Source organism: Helianthus annuus, chromosome 6 (assembly GCF_002127325.2).
Source record: "Helianthus annuus cultivar XRQ/B chromosome 6, HanXRQr2.0-SUNRISE, whole genome shotgun sequence".
In the NCBI taxonomy this organism is placed as follows: Eukaryota; Viridiplantae; Streptophyta; class Magnoliopsida; order Asterales; family Asteraceae; genus Helianthus; species Helianthus annuus.
In genome coordinates this window covers 76,894,061-76,920,811 of record NC_035438.2, presented here as the reverse complement: position 1 = coordinate 76,920,811, position 26,751 = coordinate 76,894,061, and the positions used below count along the sequence as shown (strand labels likewise).

Here is a 26,751-nt window from a genome sequence, read left to right as displayed (position 1 = left end):
TTAAAAATATTTCATAAGATAAATTATTTATTAAGGCATAACATACCTTTTTAAAATACCATTTATATACAAGTTCACATACCTCACGGGGGAAATCACTCACACTCGGCCGAAGGTGTATTTTTAGTGAATCACTCGAGACCGGCGTGGAACTTATTTCTACCATAAGCTTGCCAAGCAATCAATCCTCCTCCTTTTTAACTTTATACCTTTGTAAATATCAAGAGGACTTTTTGGGTGAAGGGTTAGGCTTGGGCTAAAGGTGGGTGGTTGGGTTAGTGGTTAGTTGAAAAGGGCGAAAGGCGTAAAAAGCGTTGGTTTTCGTAAAACATTTGTTTTTTTGACTTTTTTATTTTTAATGAAGTATTTATTCAAACAAGCTTGTGTTTGAGGAGCTTTGTTTGTTTATTTCCAACTTCATCATCATTCATTTTTTTTTTCAAAAGTCACACGAAAACCAAGCTTTGTTACTAAAATAAGGGGTAAAAAATGAAAAAGGGGTTTTGGTGGGTAAAAGGGTTTTGGGTTAATAAATGAAAAGGTTTAGGCTCAAAGGGGTTAACTAGGGGGAATTTTTGGGTAGGTGAAAAGAAAAATGAAAATAATGGTGTTGAAAGAAAAAGGGTTAGTCCTAATGCCTCCATCATTTACTTACTTGGGTTTAAGTTGGTAAGGACCGGGAATGAATTATCGTGGCAAGTTCTAGAGTCATAAGAACCAAGCGGCTATTCACACAAGAAACGAAAAATGAGCATTTAGTGTAAAGATGTGTATTTGTATGCTCTATAAAGGCTCAAAACTCACTTTTGTGGGAATGGGTTTTTTTACATGATCAAGTATATATAATCAAATTTTAACTAAGCTTGTCATGCCGTTTCATAATTTTCTTATGTTGGTTCTTTTTATCACGACGCTATCGGTTGTAAATTTGTAAAAATATAACCTTGTTAGAATTAGAATTCCCAACTTAAATGTAGACAAGTAAAAAAAATGATTTTTTTTTAAATTTTGGGGTGATTAGCGGTTCCAATAGAGTTTTGTGTAAGGCTTGTTATTAGGACTTGCAAAATTCAAGGTTTTAGCATCCCCCCCACACTGAAATTACACATTGTCCTCAATGTGTCCCAAAAATAAGTTTTTAGGTTGATTGAATGTGTAAAATGGTGTTAAAAGCAAAATTTTATGTTACTGGAAGTCTGGACACGGCCCCGTGTTCAGGTTCCTGTAACAAAAATTAAAGAAAAGAAACAGAAGCCTGGACACGGGGGCGTGTTCAGTGAACACGGCCCGTGTCCAGTTACCTGAACTGGGCAATTTTCTGCAGGATGTTCAGCACGGGGCCGTGTTGGCTGGACACGGCCCGTGCTGAGCTTACTGTAATGAAGAAATTGTTGTCGGATGGCCTTGTTTTCGTGCATAGGGCCATGTTTCTCGTTTCCCTTGTTATCCTTGACCATCCCGAGTGTGTTTTATTCCTGCAAATTAAAACTAAAAAATTAAACTAAACTAAGGATAGTTCCGCGGAATGCTTCCGTGGTGCGCCACGTTTATAAGGGTCCTTGGCTAGACCCAAGGCGAGGTTATATGTTTTCCGAGCGGGATGTTTTGCATCCCATGTTGCACCGTCGGAGAGCATCATCCAAACTCGAATCAATAACCTTCATGTAATTGATCGGGTCATCGTCCTCTATTCTCTTCCCAACCCCGAACTTTACTTCATTATCCCCATATTTTAAAGTGAGTGTTCCGTCATTCATGTCCACCACTGCTTGTGCGGTGGCGAGAAATGGTCTCCCTAGTATGAGGGGGACTTCGGTGTCTTCTTCCATATCAAGTATGACAAAGTCGGCCGGGTAGACGAAATTGTCGACCTTGACTAGGAGATTTTCAATGACACCTTGCGGGAATTTGACGGATCGATCAGCAAGTTGTATTCTCATTTCTGTAGGACTCGTTTTTCCTAGGCCGAGTCTTTTGAACATTGATGTGGGCATGAGGTTAATGCTAGCCCCAAGGTCGGCTAGTGCATTACGAACGGGGGAGTCCCCGATCGAGCAAGGAATTGTGAAGCTTCCGGGATCAATTTTCTTTTGGGGGAGTTTGTTGAGTACGAGGGCGGAGCATTCTTCGCCTAAGTTGACTAATTGCAATGTTTCAATTTTCCTTTTATGAGTGAGGAAGTCCCTCATGAACTTAGAGTATTTAGGCATTTGGGTTAGGACGTTAATGAAAGGAATGTTGACATGCAATTGTTTTAGTAGACTTTCGAATTTTGCGAATTGCTCATTGGTCTTTTGACGGATTAACCTACCGGGGTACGGAACCGGAGGAGCCTTGGTGGGCTCTGATGGTGGAGGAGTAACCTTCTCTTGATGGGGCGGTGATGTGATCTCCTCAGTAGGCGGTGGCCCTTCCGCGGGACCCATGGTACGGTTCCGTAAGGTGATGAGATGAACTTGCGCCTTTGGGTTTGTTTCGGTATTACTTGGTAACGCGCCTTGCGGTCTCTCGGAGAAATTTTGGGCTAGTTGATTTATTTGTTTTTCGATGTTTTGTATACTAGCTTGTTGATTTCTAAAATTTGATTCTAATTGTAGAAACCTATCCGAGTTTTTCTTTTCAGTGTCGGAGATAAGGCGAGATATAGTATCTTCAAGCCTTTCTCGTCCACCTTGTTGTTGAGGGAAATTTTGTTACTCATTTCTTGGTTGTTGAAAGTTTGTTCGTTGATTTTGTTGGTTACTACTATTGCCGGGTTCTCTCCAACCAAGGATAGGGTGGTTTCGCCATCCTTGGTTGTAGGTGCCCATTGGGGGACCCGACGGCCTAGGTCTATTATCAATGTAGTTTACCGATTCTGTTTGATCATCTGTTTCTTTCATACAACTCCAATTTTCATGTGGCCCACCACACCCTTCACAAGCCATAACCGAGACTGTTTTTGTCATCTCTAACTTTTTAATTTTAGAAGAAAGGGCCTCGATTTGGGCTTGTAAAGAAGTGCTTTCATCAACCTTATGGGCGCCCGGGGCAATAGATTTATTGCCTCAGGGAGTGTGCCACTGGAAATTGGTTTGAGCAATTTCCTCAATTTGATTATATATTTCATGCGGGCGGCGATTACCTAAAAGTCCCCCGGAGCTAGAGTCAAGTGTTTGTCTCGTGTGTGGCAACAACCCATTATAGAAAGTGGATACTTGTTGCCATATCGCAAGACCGTGATGAGGACACTTTCGCAATAGCTCCTTGAACCTTTCCCAAGTTTCATATAAGGATTCCCCGTCCTCTTGTGAATAGGTATTAATTTCAGTCATTAATTTAGCTGTTTTAGCGGGAGGGAAATACTTATATAGAAATTTTTGGGCTAGTTCATCCCAGGTGTTTACCGATCCAGCTGGGAGGACGTTAAGCCAAGCCTTTGCTCGGTCTTTTAGTGAAACAGGAAACATTCGGAGGCGGATGGCGTCATTTGATGCTCCATTGATCCGAAAGGTATCACATATTTCTAAGAAATTAGTAATATGTAGATGGGGATCCTCGTCCGCAAGCCCATGGAAGGTTGCAGAGTTTTGAAGCATCTGTATCAAATGCGGCCGAAGTTCGAAGTTATTGGCTTCAACATTCGGTGCATTGATGGCGGCGCCGAGATTACCTACAGTGGGTCGTAGATAATCCATGAGGGTACGTTGGTCCGCCATTGGAAGTGGGTTCCCCGAAACCTTCTCTTGGTTTTTAGCTTTTAGTCTTTTTCTGAGAAAGCGTTCGGGTTCTTCTAGAGGTTCTTTTATGTCTTTATTAGAACTGGAGCTCATACACTACGTAGAGGTGGCGTCTGGTTCAAGTCTTGCAATAAAAACAGAAAAGAATGTTGGTCAGAAGGTTCACCACGGCCCCGTGCTCAGTGAACACGGCCCGTGGTTGGAGTTACAGTGATTGTTTTCCGGATCCCTGTTACTGGAGAGTTGGACACAGCCCCGTGTTGCACCGACACGGCCCCGTGGTCAGCCTTCTGTAACTCGGAAAACTAAAAACTGCCAGTAACACTGCTGGGCACGGCCCGTGTCCGACCAGGCATGGCCCATGCTGAGCTCTGCAGAAGCTGAAAAACTAGAAACATCCTAAAAAATAAAAAGAAAATAAAAAAAATGATTAGGCCGTTGATTCCTAACTTTCTTAAAATCCTTGTGTCCCCGGCAACGGCGCCAAAAACTTGATGCGTGCTAGTGTGTATATGTTTTAGGTATATATTTTAAGCCCTTTTTACACTTTTTAGCCAAGTTTTAAATTTATAAAACACGATATTTACTAACACTAAACATATATGGGCAAGTGCACCCATCGTGGATGTAGTAAAGTGTTGGTAAGATACTGAGGTCGTCCAAGGACACAAGAGCTTTTAGTACCGGTTTATCCTCAACGTCTAATCAAATCAAAATGTTAGAAAAGATTTTAAAACTAAGAAAATAAAACTAACTAAATGCTGAAAAATAAAAATAAAATTAAAAACAGATAGACAAGATGAATCACTTGGATCCGACTCGTGTATAGTGTAACCTTTGATTATTTTCGCACTTTTGCACTTGTTTAAGAGATTATCTTAGTTATTGTAGTAGGCCCCTCTTTTGAAGGTGACGTTACCCTCAACCCAGTAGTTTGAGTCAGCAAGGATACAATCCTAAAGGGTCGGATTATTGAAAGATAATTAATTAAGTTATTAATGCAAATTATGGTAGGCCCCTCTTTTGAAGGTGACGTTACCCTCGACTAAGTAGTCTGAGTCAGCAGGGATACAGTCCTAAGTAGCCGGGTTATAGTATTAATAGTAGTTTAACTTATGAGGGGGTCAAAGAGTTTGGATCCCCGCCATCCAATACCTTTGGGTATTGAAGGAGATACTACTAAATTTGACCCAGGTCCCTTGCAGGACCTCTAAACGCTGAACAAGGGCAAGACTCTTACCAAATTGTTCCCTTAACCCCCGACCAGGTAGCCAACATACCTCTATATAGACGGTGGAGATATGAATGGTGAAAATCATTTATTTTATATAGACAGTAAAATAATGTCAAGACACCACGGACAAACGATAAGGAAGAATCACCTTCAACATAAGAAACTAGTTATTAAAGTCATTAATACAAAACCAAATAAAAAGTGCAAAAGATTAAAAATAAAAAGTATTACACTAAACACTTGTCTTCACCAAGTGATGTAAGAGACTTAGGCAAACAAGGCCTTTGATTGTCAAGAACTCTTACGATCAATCTTGGATCCCGAGACGACTCACACACTCTATGATGGACAATGGATGATGGTGGTGGATGATGGTGTTGTGATGGTGGTGGGTGGTGGGTGAAGTATGAGAGAGGTGGTGTGCCAAGGGATGAGTTGAAATGGCTCCAAGCACTCCTATTTATAGGCTGAACAGAAGCCTGGGCACGGCCCCGTGTCCGTCTGACACTCTCTCTCTTCATTAATTGTAATTCTCAATTACAATAAATGCGCCTGCAGTACTCTGACCACGCCCCCGTGTCCGCTGGGCACGACCCCATGGTGGGCAATAGAAGCTTCTATTAGTTTGTGTTTTCTGCTGCTTCTTGGGCACGGCCACGTGCTCGCTGAGCACGGGGCGTATTCAGCCTTCTGTCTTCTTTGTTTTGCTTGGGAGGATGCTGTCGAGGGGTCGGGCAATCCACTTTTGTCCCTTTTCTTGTATTTATGTTAGATTTTGCTGTCTTTTTGCTTCTTTTGTTAATTTGAGCTCATTTAATCCTGAAAATACAAAAGGAAGACAAAAGCACACTTTTTCCAACATTAGTACTAAAAAAGGGTTAGTTTTATGCCACAATTGATATAATTTATATGTTGCATTTTGCGCGTATCAATGAACATACATAGCATGTGATGTAAAACAAATGTACTAAGTATGATGAACATACATAGCATGAAAGAGGTAATGTAAAACAACGCACTAGGTATGCATTAAATGGACATACATAGCATGAAATGTCATGTAAAACGATGTACTAAGTATGCACACAATGGACATACATAGTAAAAACATAATGAAATCATGTACTAATAATGTACTAATAAACATAACAAGTATATGATATGAAAATATGGAAAGCACGAAAGTAACAAGTGGGCACATGTGTTTCACCCCAAAACGTTTGAAAAACAGTAAAAGAGGGGACTATGTACTCACTTGAGATTGCTCAATAGACTTTAGATATCCACCAAGCAAAGCTAGAAGATCACAGATTCAAACGGCACCTAATATAGGCATCTATATTAATAAACGGACCTATCGGAGGATCGGGCAGTATGAGGGTTCGTAAACCAAATAAGTGTGGGAACTTATGTAATATGGTTTAGCCTACATACTAAAACGAAACCTATCCTAAGTGCTTTTGAGCCGTTACGACCCGTTTAGGTAGCTTACGCCACTTTAACGCGTCGTTTGCGTAAAACGCGTTTGGAATACCTAACTAGTCCTATGACAAGCAAGATATGCCTTAACATGTTTAATATTGTTGCTAAATCAGTTTAGATGTAAAAAATTACGTTACATAGGCTTAAAATGAATTTTAGCGCAAAAAGGGTATTTTGGTAATTCACCTAAGGCATAAGAACTACTTATCATACAACTACTTAAACGACGTGACCATAAGGTATAACCTCGGAAGGTTATTCCCTATACACTATGGTCACCTAAAGTGTTTGGTCGGATCCTAATGATCGACCAAATGGGTCGGGTTCGAAAGTATAAGCGATTGATTAGATCGCTTACCTTTACGACCCTAAACAAGCACAAATCTAAAAGCGACGAGCTAAACATGCTAGAACATGTTTAGTAAAGTTAGAAAATAGGTTTGGTATTAAAACAAACGGTTTTAATACCCTAGAGTAGTTTGGTTACAAAATACGCGAGAAAACGCATTTTAGCCTAAACTACGACTCGTCACTGAGCCTAGATAACGTGGAAATCAGTAGGTATAGTCACTAGGGACTATAACTATCGTGATTACGCTCACGTTATCAAGTTCAAACGAACTTTGCATTAACCATAAACTGGTCAATGCAGAAAGTCAAACGCAGTTTGACTTTAACGCTAAAATGAGCGAAAAACGCGAAAGAATACTTACTGAAGGTCCCCGCAAGATTGATTTCCAAGTATTTCTCAGGTATGAAGTGATAACCACTCCAACTTAGAGAAAATCTCAGAAATCAAGTGAGTTGGGGGTGAAAAGGGTGGGGGGTATTTATAGGAAATGGACCACTGTTAGGATCGTTCGTCGAATAACGTGCCTCGATCTCAACCGTCCATGTGTGCCCCTTGTTTTGGGAAACCTTGGGCACCCATAGATTCAGTCCATGATTTGAGAAATACCATTTGCAAGTGGTTTTTAGGTGTTTAACATTTGTAAACAGCTGTTTGCAACAATTCTGCAGATCTGGGGGGGCCCTCGCGCCCCGCGTAAGGTTTAACCATACCTTACGCGCCCCGCCCGGGGTTCTGATCAGCAAACTTCCTTGAAAAATGACAGTTTCAGTCCCTGTTATGCAATAAGCTCATTTCCGACACGTTTAAGGCCCGTTAAGCCAACCTTAAGGCCCTAAAATGATTCTTAAACATTGTGGACATGAAACATGCTCAAAAATATGCCGGATGTCGGTTCGTTTGGTCGTACGATCGCGATGTTTGCTTAATTACGACGGAATGCGCATAAGCGCGAAAGACGATCCAAATTGCGCGACGAATGGATTTTTCTCATGCCAAACACTAAAATAAATGCATACATAAATTTTTGGATGTACGGAAGTATTCAGAACGTAAGGTATGCGCGAAAATGCAAACTTATGCACTTTTTGACGCTTTTAGTCCCTGAATGAGCATAAAGTTTATTTTAGCACACCGAACCCCTCAAAGCCTATTTCTAAGCTATGTAAAGGATATTTAGGGTGTGTTTAACTTATGGCCAAGTTCCAGAATGTTCTTACAGTTCAAATTGGCACACTTTCGCAGTTTGTCAATTTTAGTCCCTATAAGCGAATAAACTTGATTTTTGCCATACCAAAACCTTCAAAACTTATTTCTTAGTTATGTGAAGGTTATTTAAGGTATGTTAAGCATAAATTGATGTTCCGGAGTATTTGTCACTTTTAACTGATTACGTTTACGCACCAGTTTGCGTATAATTCTCTAGAAAGAGATATAGAGATTGAAATTGGATAAAAGTCAAAACATGAAAAACATCAAACATAAACAAACAAACATTGGGATCAAATAATTTTATTTCATTGATATATTAATTGTTCACAATGATTACAAGCACAAATGTCACAGATCGATGTCGTAAGGTCGGTCAAAAATAAAGTTAAAGTGTCTTATTCACCTTTTACTAGTAAAGGGCAAGTAGGGTGTCGAATCCACGGGGAATCAGTGGAAAGTGTAAAATTTGGTTGCTTTAATTATCATCTACGTCTAAACTAATTTCTTTTTGCAGTTTTGAGAATGATTGTGAAAACAAATATAAATTAGAGTTGTGAACAATGATTAGAGAAAGAGGACCAATCTCCGGGTTTTCAGGTTATGCAGAAAATCAGGTTACTTAGTTACTACCAGTTGGAAATCACATAGACATGATTTGAAAACTTGTTTTGATAAATAATTAACGGATAATATATTTGATTGCAACGATCCACGATCGAAACCGAAAGATTGATGCAAATGAATAGTAAGCCAATTAATTACCAATATTAGATTTCATAAACATAATCCAGTTCAATGATTAAAGGTTTTAAACAAGGACATCCTAGAATTTAATCCCGGTTGTTGATGAACAAATCAAATAATTGATGAACAAGAATGAATACGATAATCAAATATTGTTTAACCAAAACAAAAACAATAGGAACGACTAACCGAATGTTTAATCGAATCCTAATCCAAAAAGTTGTAACAATAAGCAAACCCAATGTTTCAACACAAACCCTATTCCCGGAGACGGTCACGGGACGACTAGCCGCTCATGACGCTTGTACGATCTCCCGAAGCTTGGTAGAACGTTGAAGGCATGATGACTTGGTGTGTTGTGGTTAATCGATGATGATGTGTGATGATATTGATGATGTTCGATGATGTTGAGTCTCCCCAAAATTCTTGTTCACGGCTGCCAATATTCGTGATGATGAAGAAGTCCCCCAAAATTCTTGTTCACGGCTGCCAATATTCGTGATGATGAAGAAGTCCCCCCAAAATTCTTGTTCACGGCTGCCAATATTCGTGATGATGAAGAAGTCCCCCAAAATTCCCAATGAATGGAAGTATATATGGCTGCTAATAATTCGTCAATCATCAAGCCCAATCATCGATGGGATTGAAGTGTTATATGAGCCCAAAAAGTCATGAAGGTTGCTGCCCATTCTCCATGATTCAAGACCCAATGACTAAAAATTAGCATGTGCGTCCCCAATCGAAACCTTAGGTCCCATGTATAATTCGTAAACCAAGAATGCATGCTTCTATTTCTTTTGTCATGCATGATTATAAAATGCTTCCTTATTCAAGTAATTGGCTCTCACGTGAATATGGTGCCTTCTGCATGTCCTAGAAGTCAAACACAATGATGATGATATTGTGTTGTCTTTTGTGAACACCAAAACTAAAAGTTGCCATCCATTCCTCACGAGAATGGGTTCCTTTCCAAGAAAGTCCACAAATTAAAATTAATGATGATGAATAAAATAATCCTTCATATGTTATTCTTTTTACAAATCATCTCCCTATATTCAATTCCTCCATGTTTCTCTTAATTCCCAAGCATTTTATCTTCCACTTATTTAGCCGTCTAATCTGTAAGATCACAAATACTCGTAGTTATCTAATTCACGGCATGTAATCACATAAACGACAATAAATCACATAAATTAAGCGTGTTAACACTCGAGTTTCACACCCTCCATCATATCCCCACACTTACCTTTGATTGTCCTCAAGCAAACCGATACGGTACTACTCACCATAGTAACAACACCTCTAAACCCCTAAACCGATGCAACAATTTAAGTCCCAAGTCATACCCGTTCCATAGACTGACACAATCAAGATTGACAGTCCGACAAGTAATTAGTGCAATTTCTAAAACTCAAGACTTGTCTATTCAAAACTAACTTGCTTAGGACTAGAACACATGCTACACACCCCTCACAATAAACTCTCATCTCGGTTTAATATCTGAATTAGCGTGTAATGTGCTAGCATTAAACACTCAAAACCAAACATGAAATCCTGTAATCATAGGCTTGTACAACAATCACACCTCCACTGTATCATATAACACGACACGCATCAAAAGGACTTTCGGTTTTGGGCTTTGGCTACGGGTAGGAGATTTTTTTGGTTTATATTTATATTTTTATGTGGCGAGCAAACAAACGACCAAACCGTGACAACTTTATTTGCAAAACACATAACTACTAACATTTTTGGGTTGGTTTCTACCCAAGACATGAACAATATTCAAAACACTTCTATTTTTGCTTTTTTTTTCTTTTTCTACTTTTTCATAATTTGTCGTTCACGGTCGGTATCAAACAATTCACATTAGGTGGACAAACGAAAGGTAAATAGGCTCAACAGGGCTACTAAGGGTGATAACTAGGTAAACACAAAACAAATAAACAGATGTACGGGATATCCTAATGCCTTTATCATTTACGCGCACATATCAAACCACAGTCAGCATGCATCAAGTCACACAAGTTCTAACACAGAATAACATGCGGCATGCTCTCAACAAATGAAGTCATAATGTAAATCATTCTATCATTCTACAGGCTCAACATTCTCACCAAAGAAAGGGTAAAAAGGCTACCGACATGTAGCATATGCAATCTAAAACATGTTACCCCTAAATAGACATCTCTTCTCAATTCTTTTTTCCTAAAAACACCTGTCGGACCTACTCTCATGAAACTTAAAGGAACGACCATGACAAGGGACTATGTTAGTTTACTACCGGCAAGGAGCCCATTAGTGATTGAAACATTGGGTTTTCATATCCATTTAATTCACTTAAGGCGATGAAATTCTTTAAAATTTTCAAAATTTTCATTTTTTTCAATTTTCATCGTTTTCAATCACTTTCACCTCTTTCAAACTCTGTCCCAAGCCTTTCCCTTCCCGGGTTTCCATATCCCCACACTTGGACGACATTGTCCCCAATGTACCTTGTTTTAAAAACAGAACCTGGGAATACCAACTAACAAACCTCATGAGTGACCTTTCCTAAAACAAAGAACATAAACACATTCCCTAGCACAAATTGTTCGACACCACCAAAAGCAAAAAACACACCTAAAAGAACATGATCACCAGGCAACAAACTAAGATAAAGGAAATAGTACATGTACCTGATCAAGCGAAACTTCCCCACACTTGCTTGCTGCCATGGTGAAGAACAAAATAGACACTAACACACAAACTCGGGTTGCCTCCCGAGAGCGCTAAGTTTATGGGTCTTCAGCCAGACCGTACATGACGTTCGTTCATGGAGGTCGAAGTGAACATTTTCCCACCGAGTTTCCTGCATATGCTCGGTGATTGACATTCCAAATTCCTATCTGCTCTCTTCTGCCAACGATACTTGACGAATCAAATCGGAACAAGTGAAATCCACATTTTCCTACCGAATTTCCAAGGTGTGTTCGATAATTGACATGATTTACTAGAGTTGCATCTTTCTGGGGACATGGTCCAAGATAGGACTTTGTGGAGGCGTAGAATTAGGGTTAAGGACTTCTAGAGGATATTGCAGTAAGGTCTTAGGTGTTTTTTAGGGACGTAGGTTTTTCTTTTTCTTTAAGTGACTTTACCGGTGATTGACTTCTTATGTATATGCCCGAATGATATTGCATGCTATTATACATTATTTACATTATACTGTGTCACTCAGATCCATTTCTTAGTATAGGTGACTTCTTTTATCTATATTCTATTTTTCTATATTCTTTGTCTTGATGTGTTGGTTTGTTGTTCGTTTTGGAGCTGAGGGTCTCTTCTGGAGGCAGCCTCTCTATCCCTAGGGATAGAGGCAAGGTCTGTCTACATCCCACCCTCTCCAGACCCTATGAGTAGCTTTGCTATTTGTGGGATATACTGGGTATGGCTGTTGGCTGTTGGTTCGATAATTGACATGTCGAGGCTTCACCTTCTTTCCTATCATGAACACGTCTGTTGGATCATTGTATAGCCACTTCGATATACCTTGTCCGAGGTCTTCTCTACTCACCTTTCTCTTATTTCCACTCAAGCCATCATCCCCAGCTTTGTTAGTTGGAGTAATCAAAATATGTTGTGGTTCGGGATAAACTTGGACTATATCAATCTCAAGTTCTTCAATAGGTGCTAAGTCTTCATGTACGTTTAAACATATAACTTCAAGTTCAGGAAGACTTTCAACCACTTCTTCATCTTCATCAACTAAGACAGGTCTTTCTTGCGTTTCTTCAACAAATGCAGGAATGGATGTGGTATTATCCTTCACAGCCTTCAATTTTGCAATTTGTTTGTCTATTCGATTCGATCGTTGGACCATAGCCTCAGTTCTCAACCTACTCTCTTGTACCATATCCTCATAATATCCATGATTTCATCAAGCTTAGAATTTTGACGTTTACCTTGATAATCATTTGGACTTTGGTGTTGCTGATATGAACTCCCTTGGTAATTACCATGATTATTGTATGTTGACTCAGAGTAGTCATGGTAACGACCATTATAATCTTCTTGGTATCTTGAGAAGGGCACCACCTCGGATTCGTACTCATCATAATCCAAATTTTGCTCATACCTTTGGTTGAAATTTGACTGATAGTGTCCCTGATATGAAGGTGCCTTGTACCCAAACATCAATTTTTCTTTCCAAAACACTGGGTCTGTCCAAAACACTAGGCAATCTTCATCTACGTGAATTTTCCCACAACAACGGCATGACTGATGAACGCTATCCATGATCCAAAGATTTCACTTCCTGCACAAACAAACTAAAATACCCGCGTAGAAAACTAACATATAAAAAAACTAAAAACTAAAATAAATATTTTTGGATTTTTGGTTTTTTCTATTTTTTTATTTTTTAAGAAAAACAACTTACTAAACACTAAGCGCACCGATTCCCCGGCAACGGCGCCATTTTGATCGATGTCGTAAGGTCGGTCAAAAATAAAGTTAAAGTGTCATATTCACCTTTTACTAGTAAAGGGCAAGTAGGGTGTCGAATCCACGGGGAATCAGTGGAAAGTGTAAAAGTTGGTTGCTTTAATTATCATCTACATCTAAACTAATTGCTTTTTGCAGTTTTGAGAATGATTGTGAAAACAAATATAAATTAGAGTTGTAAACAATGATTAGAGAAAGTGGACCAATCTCCGGGTTTTCAGGTTATGCAGAAAATCAGGTTACTTAGTTACTACCAGTTGGAAATCACATAGACATGATTTAAAAACTTGTTTTGATAAATAATTAACGGATAATATATTTGATTGCAATGATCCACGATCGAAACCGAAAGATTGATGCAAATGAATAGTAACCCAATTAATTACCAATTTTAGATTTCATAAACATAATCCAGTTCAATGATTAAAGGTTTAAAACAAGGACATCCTAGAATTTAATCCCGGTTGTTGATGAACAAACCAAATAATTGATGAACAAGAATGAATACGATAATCAAATATTGTTTAACCAAAACAAAAACAATAGGAAAGACTAACCGAATGTTTAATCGAATCCTAATCCAAAAAGTTGTAACAATAAGCAAACCCAATGTTTCAACACAAACCCTGTTCCCGGAGACGGTCACGGGACGACTAGCCACTCATGACGCTTGTACGATTTCCCGAAGCTTGGTAGAACGTTGAAGGCATGATTGACTTGGTGTGTTGTGGTTGATCGATGATGATGTGTGATGATATTGATGATGTTCGATAATGTTGAGTCTCCCTAAAATTCTTGTTCACGGCTGCCAATATTCGTGATGATGAAGAAGTCCCCCAAAATTCTTGTTCACGGCTGCCAATATTCGTGATGATGAAGAAGTCCCTCAAAATTCCCAATGAATGGAAGTATATATGGCTGCTAATAATTCGTCAATCATCAAGCCCAATCATCGATGGGATTGAAGTGTTATATGAGCCCAAAAAGTCATGAAGGTTGCTGCCCATTCTCCATGATTCAAGAGCCCAATGACTAAAAATTAGCATGTGCGCCCCCAATCGAAACCGTAGGTCCCATGTATAATTCGTAAACCAAGAATGCATGCTTCTGTTTCTTTTGTCATGCATGATTATAAAATGCTTCCTTATTCAAGTAATTGGCTCTCACGTGAATATGGTACCTTCTGCATGTCCTAGAAGTCAAACACAATGATGATGATATTATGTTGTCTTTTATGAACACCAAAACTAAAGCCATCCATCCCTCACGAGAATGGGTTCCTTTCCAAGAAAGTCCACAAATTAAAATTAATGATGATGAATAAAATAATCCTTCATATGTTATTCTTTTCACAAATCATCTCCCTATATTTAATTCCTCCATGTTTCTCTTAATTCCCAAGCATTTTATCTTCCACTTAATTTAGCTGCTTAATCTGTAAGATCACAAATACTCGTAGTTATCTAATTCACGGCATGTAATCACATAAATGACAATAAATCACACAAATTAAGCGCGTTAACACTCGAGTTTCACACCCTCCATCACTAGATCTAAGCATCTGCATGCTTAGATCATAATTTTAACATAATCATGCAAGATCCTTTAATCTGTCATAATCTACACTAAACTACACATCAAGAATAACAAGAAAAACACATAGTTAGGTTAGATTATCTTGTTTATTTTAGGGGTTTCTTGTATTGTTATCTTTAGTTTCAAGATGATCAAGTTGTATATCTTTAAACTGCATAAGGTAAGAAGCATAAAAATACAAGTTTGAAGAGTCACAACTAGCTCTAGACTAGGGGTGATACTAGATGAAGATGTTGAAGCTCCACAAGATGAAGATGTTGCTCCAAGTAAACTTCCAAACCTTGCACCACTTTATATCATCTTCAAGTATGATGGATGCTTGTTATATATAGTTTAGAGGTTGAAGATGAAGAGAAGAGAGAGATGGGTTAGGGCCGTGGGTAGAGAGGGGAGAGAGGTGATGTTGTGAAGTTTGAAATGTGTAAAATGAAATGAATCAGGGTGTTAGATAGTTTATAATCTTCCACCTTCTTTTTTGTCAACAACAAATCTAAGGCCCATGTCTTCCATATTCATCTTCATCATCATAACATGGGGTGGGTGTGGCCCCATGTTGACCGAAAGGGAGGGGGGATTTGTTTATTCAATCCCACGTGTGCAAAATTCACAACTTAGATATTTAGGAAGTTAGGGTATTTCTTGGATAATTAAGATGTAAATATGATTTAAGCTGTTAAACAACCTTAAGTAGTTCACTAGACTAGTCATTTGGTAGTTTAGATAATCATAATATCCGCGCTAGTTTTGTTATTGGGTCGTTACTGGATAAGTTATGTAAGGCGTATGGTAATATATGTTTAAGCATCCTTGGGATACCTTTAATATCCTTGAAGTTGTTTAAGATAACTAATATTACATATGGACTTTGTCATTACCATAAATGCTGAAATTTTTGTTGCGGAAATGCTGAATTGGTTATTTTATAGTTCGGATCGGACAAATTAGGTGTTTAGGCATTTTTTCGGAAAGTTTATATATAATATTACAAGTGTTCCCCATTTAGGGATTTTGTATATATGTTTTCAGGAAGTACCGGAACTCTCCTGGCATGAATAGCGTGTTCACATAAATAGTGTGTTCGTATTGTTTACCAACGTATTCGGACATACTTGTTTGGTTTCGTGACATGGCGAAAACGACGATATATGTTGTAATGTAACGATATGTCCTAACATTGCTAGACTTTGTACGACTCAATCATTCTCAAATCAAATCAAGTCTAATGTACATAATTAAATGTATAAATAGTGATTAAGTTGTACGGAATTACCATATATTTTGCCGGTTGTCACAGCTCAAGTATCTTTCTCCAATAGAAGTCTTATTAGACTTTGTCCTCCGGTTAACAACTGGGTAAAAGTGTTACCCAAAATAAGATGTTTTGCGATAAAAAACAAATGTGACCAACCCCCATGATGACAAAAGAGGATATATGTATACCAAGTGAGGGAATGGATCCTCATTCAATTCTTCTCCCGAAATAGCACTCATTAACTACACATAATTCTCTCTGAATATTTTTTTTCGGACAATTCATTTACTCTTGAAAAGTCATCCTGATTCTCACGCCGGTGGTTGGTCACAGACACACCCCACAGGTTCTTCGTGATGAGATTAACGATGCTCATTTTACATGTTTCCGGCAAAGACCGATGCATTGGAGTGGTTCCAATTCCGGGCATCTAACAAGACCCTGATTTTAGAATCAACGATAATAAATTGAATTAGTAAAAACAACTTACAACTTACAAGGTATAACTTTTTGGTCGGTGGCTACCTAAGGAGTAATTCGTCCGCCTTGTAACTGGGAGGCATCTACCTCATACCGATCACAAGAGGAGGTTCACTATGGGGTATTATTTTCCCTTAATTTTTTAGAAAAAAGATTTACCATTTTATGTAAAACACTTTCATATAAACTTGTATACACCATTGATCCTTATATAACCACCAACTTATCACGTGTTTATAACATTAGATATGACATTAGGTCACAAGTATCACCATGCTAGGGATGAGCATTTGGTATCGAGTACCAATATCAAACTGGTACCGCACCTATCATTTTCGATACCGATACCCGTTTTTCTCGTTTTTCAGGACAAGTACCAATACCCATTTTTCCCATTTTTTTGGAACCTATGCTCTTTATACCGGTACCAGTCCGGTAGCATGCTCATCCTTACACTATGCTGATACTAACACATATAATAGTATGATTACTATTTACTAGCACATGAAGTCCAAATCATGCATAGCCCAATAGAAATATCACTGGATTCGAAGCAAGCCCAATACAAATATTATTCATATTAGGGTTTCAGACACTTCCTATATAAATGCTGCTAGCTCTTTCGGTCATTCTCCACAAAATAAGGTGTGTCTAAACTTTCAATCGATTGTAGTTCTTTAGTCTTCGTCCTACACAATCTCCTACAGTTTTCGTTCCAATGATTGAGTCAATTCTGCTAATACTTGTTTTATTAAGGTTTTGAAATCTGCTACTCAGATGTGTCTTTACGATTTCAGTTCGCTAAACAATGCTTTGAAACGATGTCGTAATAAGGTTTTTTAGTTGCAGATTCAGTAAAAAGTTTTTGTTCTCAAGGACGTTTGTTAAATTATTTGTTTAATTTTCAATTTTATTGGCAATTTGGGATCGTTATAGCTCGTGATTCGATTTGGTTTATCATGAGTTGTATTCCGTTGCCGATATAGAGATTCGAGCGGTATATGCTTGCGTGTGTTGTTCTTATACGACGTCGTGCACTAGTATCCTCGTATATTTGCTTTTTTGCTCATAGATTAGCAGTAGTAGGCATTGTTGGGTTGAAAATGGTCAATAACTAATTAAATAATCAATAATCGAGTTGACCAAACAACAAAATGAATCTACCTTTTGACAATTGATATATAATGATTAAACTGCCTGATAACTACGGATGAGAACCGATCCGAAACTGAAAATGGAGCTTAATTTCTAAACTGAATACTCTAGCGACTATGCTGGTTTGATACTGGTATGGTACTGGTCCTTTTTGGAAAATACTAAAATATTTAAAAAAATACGATACCAAATTCTTTGAAAACAAATAACCGACAGTACACATAATATTGGTGGTTGGTACCGTTAGAACACGATGTGGGCGTGGTTTGGTGGTGTTTATGCCTTTCCACACTGCTCATACCACCCCAGGAACGGGTTGTCTGTGGGGAGGACTGTTTTTCACTGGTGTTGAGGCAATTGTTGTGTGGATGTGACATTTGTCTATTGGCGTGGCTAATAGCTGTTGGACCCCAATGACAAATTTTTTTTAAAAATGTGCTCACGTGTTGTTGACATGTCAAATAACACCACTCTTCCACGCCCGTCCCACACCTTCTTCTTTTACACATCACTTTTCTGAGTGCTTACATACCGTTTACATGATGCATAACGCCCATTTTTAAGCCCCGCCACATTGGATAGTCTTATTATATGATGTTGGTATTTTGTGAGAAAAACTCTTATCTGCTGCATAACTCAATATGAAGGTTTAGTTTTCGTTTCACAATTTGACTTATTAGCCTAGTGGACAAAACATAGATGATGATTTATACCTTTCAAACACCTGGGTTTGGAAGGTAGAAGACTTGGTTCAAGTCACAGACGACATGGATTAGAAGAAATTTCCGGTTAAATATGATGATTAATACATTTCAAGCATACCGTGCTTATAAGCATTTTTATTAGGTTAAATGAGATGTTCAATGATAGGATCTGAATGACAGAGTCGAGAGTGAGCTGAAATGGCACCATGGGTGTGACATATTACATGATACTCAAATTTAGTCTAGTACCCATTATTATGACACTATAGATATCGGCATGTAATGCCTAGTAACAATCTCCGTGAAGTAAAAATCATTTAACCATATTTCTCTACAGAGGAAGACTCAAGAATTGGAAGAAAGGACCTCTATTTGTCAAAAAAACGTTCACCATCTCCCAAAATGCATTATTAGCCCTCATTATTTTTGTTAATTATGTCGTTAAGATAGTCCTACCTCCACATAGGTATGGAGTTTCTCTTTGTACATAGGCACCAACTTGGTTTTGAGATCTCAATGCATCTATATATTCCCCTCTAGTTCGAAAAGAGAACCGTGATTTGTGAACTTAATAGTTGCTTGTTTTAACCCTTGAGAAGCATCCATCAAACCATGCGCCTAAATATTAATTTGCTCTTTCTTCATATTCAATCTTTGATTGCATTGTGTCGTGCTTCATGTATCTTGTTAGATAAATCAAAGGTAATCATAATTCGTAAATTTCTTCGCTTTGGCCCTATTACAATAATGTTTTGGCTCAATGCGTCAATAGCGACTCACCTTGCCTAGATGATCAAAATGTCGTAGTTGTAACCTTTCACGTTCTCCAACCACATGCTTCTTGCTTCTTGGCATATTGAGGTATTTTTGTATAAATTTATACTTTCAAACGTTCGTTATAAATAGTGCATTTTACTTTAAATAAGAGAGTGCGGTATTTTTGTATAAATATATACTTTAGACTCAAACATTCCTTATAAATAGTGCATTTTACTTTAAATAAGCAAAGTCCTATTTTTAAAGCAAACACCATCACAACTGAAGAAGCGCCGGTTCTAATCCGCTTGAGTTAGAACCAAAGAGGTAGTCTCGATAAGGGGTTAATCCTTAATCTCCTCTAAACCAACGACTGATGATGTTCCGAGATAAATCTGCAAAACAAGAACACCGTGAAGCCCGTTACAAGAAGGAGACCGGGGGGGGGGGGGGGGTCTTCTCGTAACCACCCTTCGGCGTGAGAATAAGTAATCGCTCGAGTGTGTGTTAATTGTAAGAGAGTGAGAGAACCGATCCTTGAACTTGTAGTCGAGGGTTCATATTTATAGTCGAAGAGTGTGGAGAAGGAAATAGTTGGCGCACGGTGATTGATGCCACGTGGCCTGCCGAGTGTACTTGTTGTCGAGTTTGTCATCAAGTGTGAGTGGAGATCATGAAGCAGTGGATGGCGCACGTTGATTGGCTACACTTCACTGTCCTTTTGTACTATTTGTCTACTGCACGATTGATCATCGTGGGAATTGAGTGGGTAGAGTCTGACGCATGCTGATTGGTTGCAGGCTCCTGCCACTTGTACTGGCTGTACTATTTATGGGTTGTCATGCTGTGCATGCGGTTGTCATGTCCACACAAGATTGTTGTAAGAAGCTGAGTGTTTGCTGTGACTAAATTTGGGTATGGAGCATGGCTTGCGCATGACTTGCCTAGGATTTAAGACCATACCCTCTAAACAACAAAATTGAGAGTAATAAACTTTCTAATTCTTCAGTTGTCGTGATACATGGTCCATAGCCTTTTCACGTTAACCAAAGTATAGTAGATCACAAAAAAGTATCATGTCATTAGTCCCATCTCAAAGCTTAACTTAGCCTTTTTTTTTTCAAGAATCTGAAAAGAGTTTTAACTTGCTCATCTTTCTAGGTGAATATCACTTGCATGCAAACAAATTTCGCAAATGGGGAGGTTATCTTTGAGAAATCTTGAATAAGCCAATAGTAATAACCGACCTATTTAAGACTACCATTTCAGATGACATTTTTTGTTTATCATTTCATTATACAATCCACTTTCTAAGTAGGGGTGCTAAACGGGCCGTGTTCGCGGGTTGGCGCGTTCAACTCGACCCGAACCCAAGAATTTTATACGAACCCGAACCTGAAAATTGTGTCATACATATGAACCCGACCCCGATCCGAATATTCGTGAGTTGACCCGAACACGACCCGTTCGACCCGAATTTTTTAGTTTTTTTAACTTTTTTCCACAAATTAATATATCAATTTTAAAATTTACTTAAAAAACATAAATGTATATAACACAATTACATTTAAATTATAAAATATTATGTGAATTTCTCTTTTTAAGTTATAAATAAGGCATAAAATACACATACAATTAATTTTAAACATAAACATATTGTAAAAAATATAATATAATATAATATAAAGGGGTTAAACGGGTCAACCTGCCAACCCGACCGGGTTGACCCGAACCTGTTTAGACTAATTTGTGTAAGCTTGTGTCGTGTTTTCGGGTACCCGTAATTCTAAGGATACGTATGAATCCCTTCTAACATTCACCCCAACAACCAAGAATTGAATTTCTCAAAGCCAAAGCACACACTAGAAGAAGCTGCACAAATCGTTCTTCGCAAGGTCTCTAAAATTTCTCAGTCCTCAGACATGCTTATCGTTGTCACCTTTGCTTTGAAGATAGACCAAGATGTCGTCAAAAAATACAATCACAGACGTATCAAGCCTAGTTCTACACACTCTATTCAACATATCTGTAAACGCGGTTGACACATTAGTCAATCCGAAAAGCATAACCATGAATTTATAATGACAACACCTTGTGCAAAATATATAATGACTTGCACTATAAAATATACTTCACACTAATAAACACAAATAAAGGTTGACAACAAATAAATCCAATAATTGTTTCTACTTTCAAACTGTTCTTAGCAACCCATATCTTTATTTTTATTTATTCGACCCATTGGCTCATCTTGTGGAAAAATCTTCCAATGTGATGACTACCAAACGATTCTTTATCAATTTAACTCTATTAATTCAAGTAACAATCATGGTCACTATTGTCATGATTCCTCTTAACATCTATTCAACCCGTTTGACTATCTAGTGAAAACCATCACTTTATTAGCAAGTCCAAACCAATTCCAAATCTTTATTTTGACCCGTTTGATGTTCGAGTGAACTACGCCACTTTAGAATGCATCAATCGCATCCTTCACACTATGATTCTATCTATGCATCTATCAAGGTTATTATATCAAAATTGAATGTACGGGCTGAAAATCTATAAATGCCTTATGCATTTATTTGACCCGTTTAGCTTCTTCGATAACTTAACCACTAACAAATTATACGTCCGCAAGACGTATTTACCCCACATCCGGGGCTTATGATCACCGGTGTTTCCTTACCAAATCTATGGTTTCACGCTCTTGTGATCCCTCATTGCCAAATGCAATCTTAAACACACTTTTCCTACTTACTAAACAATTATTCGACCCGTTTGGCTCATTTATGGAATCCTCCATTTCTAATGATGTAACACCCTAGTTATTATTTAACATTTTTCGTATAATTTAAACTCATAATCATGTAATTACAATCGCAATTATACTGAAAATACGGGCTTGTTAAAAACTTTTATAATTTACGCGATATACATAATGTGATTTAATTCGTCGTTTAGAATAACGACAAAACAACGTTGCGGAAGCTTTATTAAACATGTGTTCGGTTCTTGCTTGACGCTTGATCTTCATCCGGGCTCTCGACATACACCTGTGTTCAAAACCGACTCAACAGTTAGTTTTGATTTCGTTAAATAACGGTACCAAACAAGATATATGATAATGGAAAGAAATCCCAAAGATAATCTCTTGATCCAAAACATTGCATTTCAAGTTTGCCTCCACGGCACCGTAAGTTACGGTGGTCTCTGTTTAAGACTTTCCCCACCGTAACTCAGGGGGAGACTGCCGTAAAGAGTTCAACTCCACCGTAACTTACGGTGACACCGTAAGTTACGGTGGTCCCTGAATTCAGCCTTTTTCCATTTGCCGCTTAATGACACGAAAACTTCCGTATCTTTCTATTCGTTAGTCTGTTTGACCTACCGTTTCTTCCTACGTGTTTGTAATTTAATTCTCCATTATGTGGAGTTAAAATCCGACATTCGGCTTAACAAAGTTTAAGACTTTTAAGTCTTCAGCTTATTACCCTTTATACCAAGTTTTGACCCGTTTATGCATTTTATCAAACAAACATATTTATTTGATTCCTATATTTCATGCACTTCTTCAAATAAATGTTATATACCATATTAGGTTCGAATCATAGGTTTATTACACAAATTAAACCTGTTTTCACTAGTATGCTTATTTTGACCCGTTAAGGATATTTTAAGCACTTTTAAGCTCAAATTCGCTTTCATTCTCTATATTTCTTATCTAGTACTCTTCCATCACAACTAAATGTGTGTTTGATTTAAAGTAGATATCTATGTGTTCTGAATTATACTCCTTGAAATATCATTTTACGGCAAAGACTCGTATGGAGTCTTTCGGCCCAAGAATTACGTCTTTCACTACCCATACTCGTTCTAAACTTTTGTTTAATCATAAGACTCGTTTCCAAACAACCTCTAAGGGTTGTTTGTTCAATTTAGCCTACAAGGGCGTTTTGGTCGATTTTGGTCCTTCTTCTACAATGAAGGACTATCACCAATTATTCGACCAAATTAGCACTTTTACATACATCATAAATATGCGTACCTGGCTCGGATCAACAAATAGACCCGATTTATACCTCGCTTTTATTATCACATTTTCTATGGTGACGGGAGTATCCGAATCGTTAATTGCTCCTGTTATCACAAGACTTGACAACCACATTAGTCGATATTGTCAAATGGTGTTATCACGCCAATTGACCCGTTTGGCCTATACGACCAAGCATCTTCATAAGTAGCAAAACATGGTTATTAATTTTACCAATTTGCTCATCCGACCTATTTCGGATTTTTGCCACTAGACCCCTTTTTAAACCACGATTTACTTTAGTCGATATTTGACTAAATTTCCATCTTTACTCATTTTCTCGCTATTAGTTGCACTTTAAAGTGATCTTAACGAAAACTCATTAATTATTAGTCATTACGTGACTAAATTACCGTTTCGCCTCTTTTCACCGTGACCCTTGGTTTTTATCATTTATGTTTGTTCCGACTCGTGTTAATAGCGTCGGAACCCTTATTTCGGATATTACACTAATCGCATTTGTAATTTACAAAATAATGCATATTCTACAAAAAGGATGTAAGCGTCGCTTACCTTGCATCCGGTTATGCTCCTTTTTCGCGTACCCGATCCGTTTGACCCGCTCCTTGCCCAAGCCTCCATCTAGCTTGTCAAGAGTCAAACCATCATTGTAATTGTAAGATGGTTAGGTTAGTCATAATCATTTACGACTATTCCATCCTACTCTTCTTATATCGAATTTACCATCCGATCATACACTTGGTCGATTTGACTTTTTAAAGTCAATCGACTTATCAACTTATTCATTGCACATTTTCACTTCTAATTTCAAACACCTTAGTTTTCATTTAGGCATTTTAACAAACACCTAATGTGCATACATTGTTTTTTACACATTTTACAACTAGGTAACATGATTTCAAGCATCTATATCACGATCTTAACATCAATTCCTCTATATCATATAACAACCCATTTTATGGTAAATATGATTTATGTACCCAAACACCTAAATGGTTCAAGTACTTTGTCTTACTAACTAATATGATGATTCTAATCACAAGTTTGACACTAACATCATCATATCATAAAAACCCATCTCAAGTCATGTATGTTAAACACTCAAACTTGCAAATTGTTCAAGTATCTTGTTTCTACTAGCAACTATGATGATTTTAAACATGTGTAAACCATCATCTTCACTACATAATCAAAACCCACTTAGCACAAAATAGGTTAATTATCAAATCCCTAGTTTTGACAACAATTCATCAAGCTTTCTACTAGGGTTTGTTTCTAGACTAAGATATAATCACAACAACACTCATGGATTCAACATTCATTCCAGAATTTCGATTTTGATTATTCATCATAATCTCAAAGTGTCACCAAATCGTAAAATTCGACATACCTTGTAATCCCCATGACTAGGTGATCATGAATTCGTGTTCATGCATCTGATTTGAGCTAGTTCTGCCCTTCAATTTGGTGATTCTTGGCACTTTAGGGTTTTGAGCAAGAGAGCCTTCCTGGCTCTGGTTAAAATCGCAGACATACACGCACGTATGTGTGTGTTTTATTTATTTATTTTGTTTTGATAAAAGCTTATCTCATTTGCCCAGGTTTAGTCCCTCAATTTACCCAAGTTATTTAAAGGGTTATCTATATCTTGTTTCTTTTATTGTTTTAACAACACTTAACCAACTAGGTTGATATCCCTAGTTACTTAATGGGTTTGGGGAAGTCATAACCCGTAGTATTTCTAAGTCCCGTTAACCCGTCGGGCTTTATATACGCTTTGTTTTCTCAAAGCGTTTATTCTCTTTCTAATTTTTATTAACATAAAATTATTTATTAAAATCCTAATTTTTTTTTCACCGGGTTAGTTTTACCACTAACGGTATTTTACCCGTTCCTAGTATTAACGGGGTTTAATTACCAAACCCGTTTTCGGGGTGTTACAAATGACTACCAAACGCTTTCTAATCTAATTTTAACTCATTAAATCATGTAGTGAACATTGTCACTTCAACTAGTACCAAACTTTATTCTAACCAATATTTAATCCATTTTTTATCTAGTGAATTTACATCACTCTATTTTTATTCCAACGTGACTATTTACGCTATATTATCAACCAACGTATCTAATTAGCTACTTTGACTTGTTTGGCTTGTCGAGTGATTCCCATCACTTCTTAGATTTACCAAAGGACTACGATTTCACTATTTCAACATCATACCTATTTCAATTATTTCCTTTGACCCGTTTGGTTTGTCGAGTGAGTTTCATCACTTCTTAGACTCACCAAACGCAACCATTTTCGCTATAACAACATTAAACATATTTACAACTAAGCTTGTCTACGCAAATGTAACGAGACGACAAGTCGCGTACCTTTAAAGCGTTCCCTTCAAGCGTGTGTCCGCTCCGGCTTGTCCGCTTGAAGACTCGATTCCTTGCCTATAGAGTTCAATCGACGATTCGTTTAGAACTCTATTCATGTCATATAACGCATAATTCACAACATCATTCAAATATGCGTTTTGTTCCGAATTTCAACATTTAATTTTCTCTTAGGCGTTTTAACAAACACCTTATGGGCATCATTTTATAAAACCATTATCAAGTTCATGACTAACTATTTAGCCCAAAATTAAACAATTTTTGCAAGTTCATTATATCTAGTATGCATAATAACATCTAGATTCACTTCATGTAAGTCAACAACACTCGTTTAAAAATCAAATTCTTAGTGTTCTTTATCATTCTACAAAACCCATTTTACACTTAGATGGGTGACCATGAATTTCACAATTATGAACATCAATTCAACAAGTATTTGACTAGGGTTTACTCCTAGCCATATTTTCATTATTAATTTCATCTAAACATCAATCATGCAAGTTCAGATTTCGATTTCATAGGTTCATCAAGAATTCAAGAAGTAACCAAAATACGAAATTTGACATACCTTGTGATCCCCTCACTTGAGTGATCACTAGATTGATCTTGGTTTTTGATTTGAACTTGAATTGCCTTCTCAATTTGATCAATTTTGTGAGTTAGGGTTGAACTTTGAGAGCCCTTTCTTGGCTCTGTGGACCGCATGACCAGAACACACACTTAGGTGTGTGTTTTGGTGTTTGGTTTTTAATTTAATTAAAACCTTTTTCATTTTTGTCAAGTTTAGCCCCTCTACAATTCAACTCTTTTTATAAAGGGTGTTTTAACCTTGTTTTCTTATTAATTCAAGGCTTATGATTAACTAGGTTACTTATTCCTAGTTACTTTATCTTGACCATAACCGACTTTTTATTTATAATATAAAATTTATATTTTTGGGGTGTTACAAACCACATGCTTCTTCTCATATTGAGGTATTTTTTGTATAAATATATACTTTAGACACAAACGTTCCTTATAAAAGTACATTTTACTTTAAATAAGCAGGGTCATATTTTTAAAGCAAACACCATCACAACTGAAGAAAGACCAGTTCTAATCTGTTGGGTTAGAACTAAAGAGGTAGTCTTGATAAGGGGTTAAT

At 37.5% G+C, this 26,751-nt stretch overlaps 1 long non-coding RNA gene and 1 other non-coding gene across 3 annotated transcripts; one reads left to right on the top strand and one right to left on the bottom strand.

Annotated features, from left to right (window-relative positions):
* The first annotated feature begins 3,213 nt into the window (after window positions 1–3,213).
* Window positions 3,214–3,320, top strand: LOC118479965. Its single transcript, XR_004861607.1, has one exon. It is a non-coding gene; the product is annotated as a small nucleolar RNA R71 (small nucleolar RNA).
* Window positions 3,321–22,075: 18,755 nt separating this feature from the next.
* LOC118479855 lies at window positions 22,076–26,313 on the bottom strand. Of its 2 annotated transcripts, XR_004861058.1 has the most exons (4): window positions 26,176–26,313; window positions 25,599–25,664; window positions 23,775–23,843; window positions 22,076–23,308 (listed from the first exon to the last, which is right to left on the bottom strand). It is a non-coding gene; the product is annotated as an uncharacterized LOC118479855 (long non-coding RNA). The 2 variants fall into 2 exon arrangements; XR_004861057.1 differs by having other exon boundaries at window positions 22,076–23,843.
* Window positions 26,314–26,751: the final 438 nt, after the last annotated feature.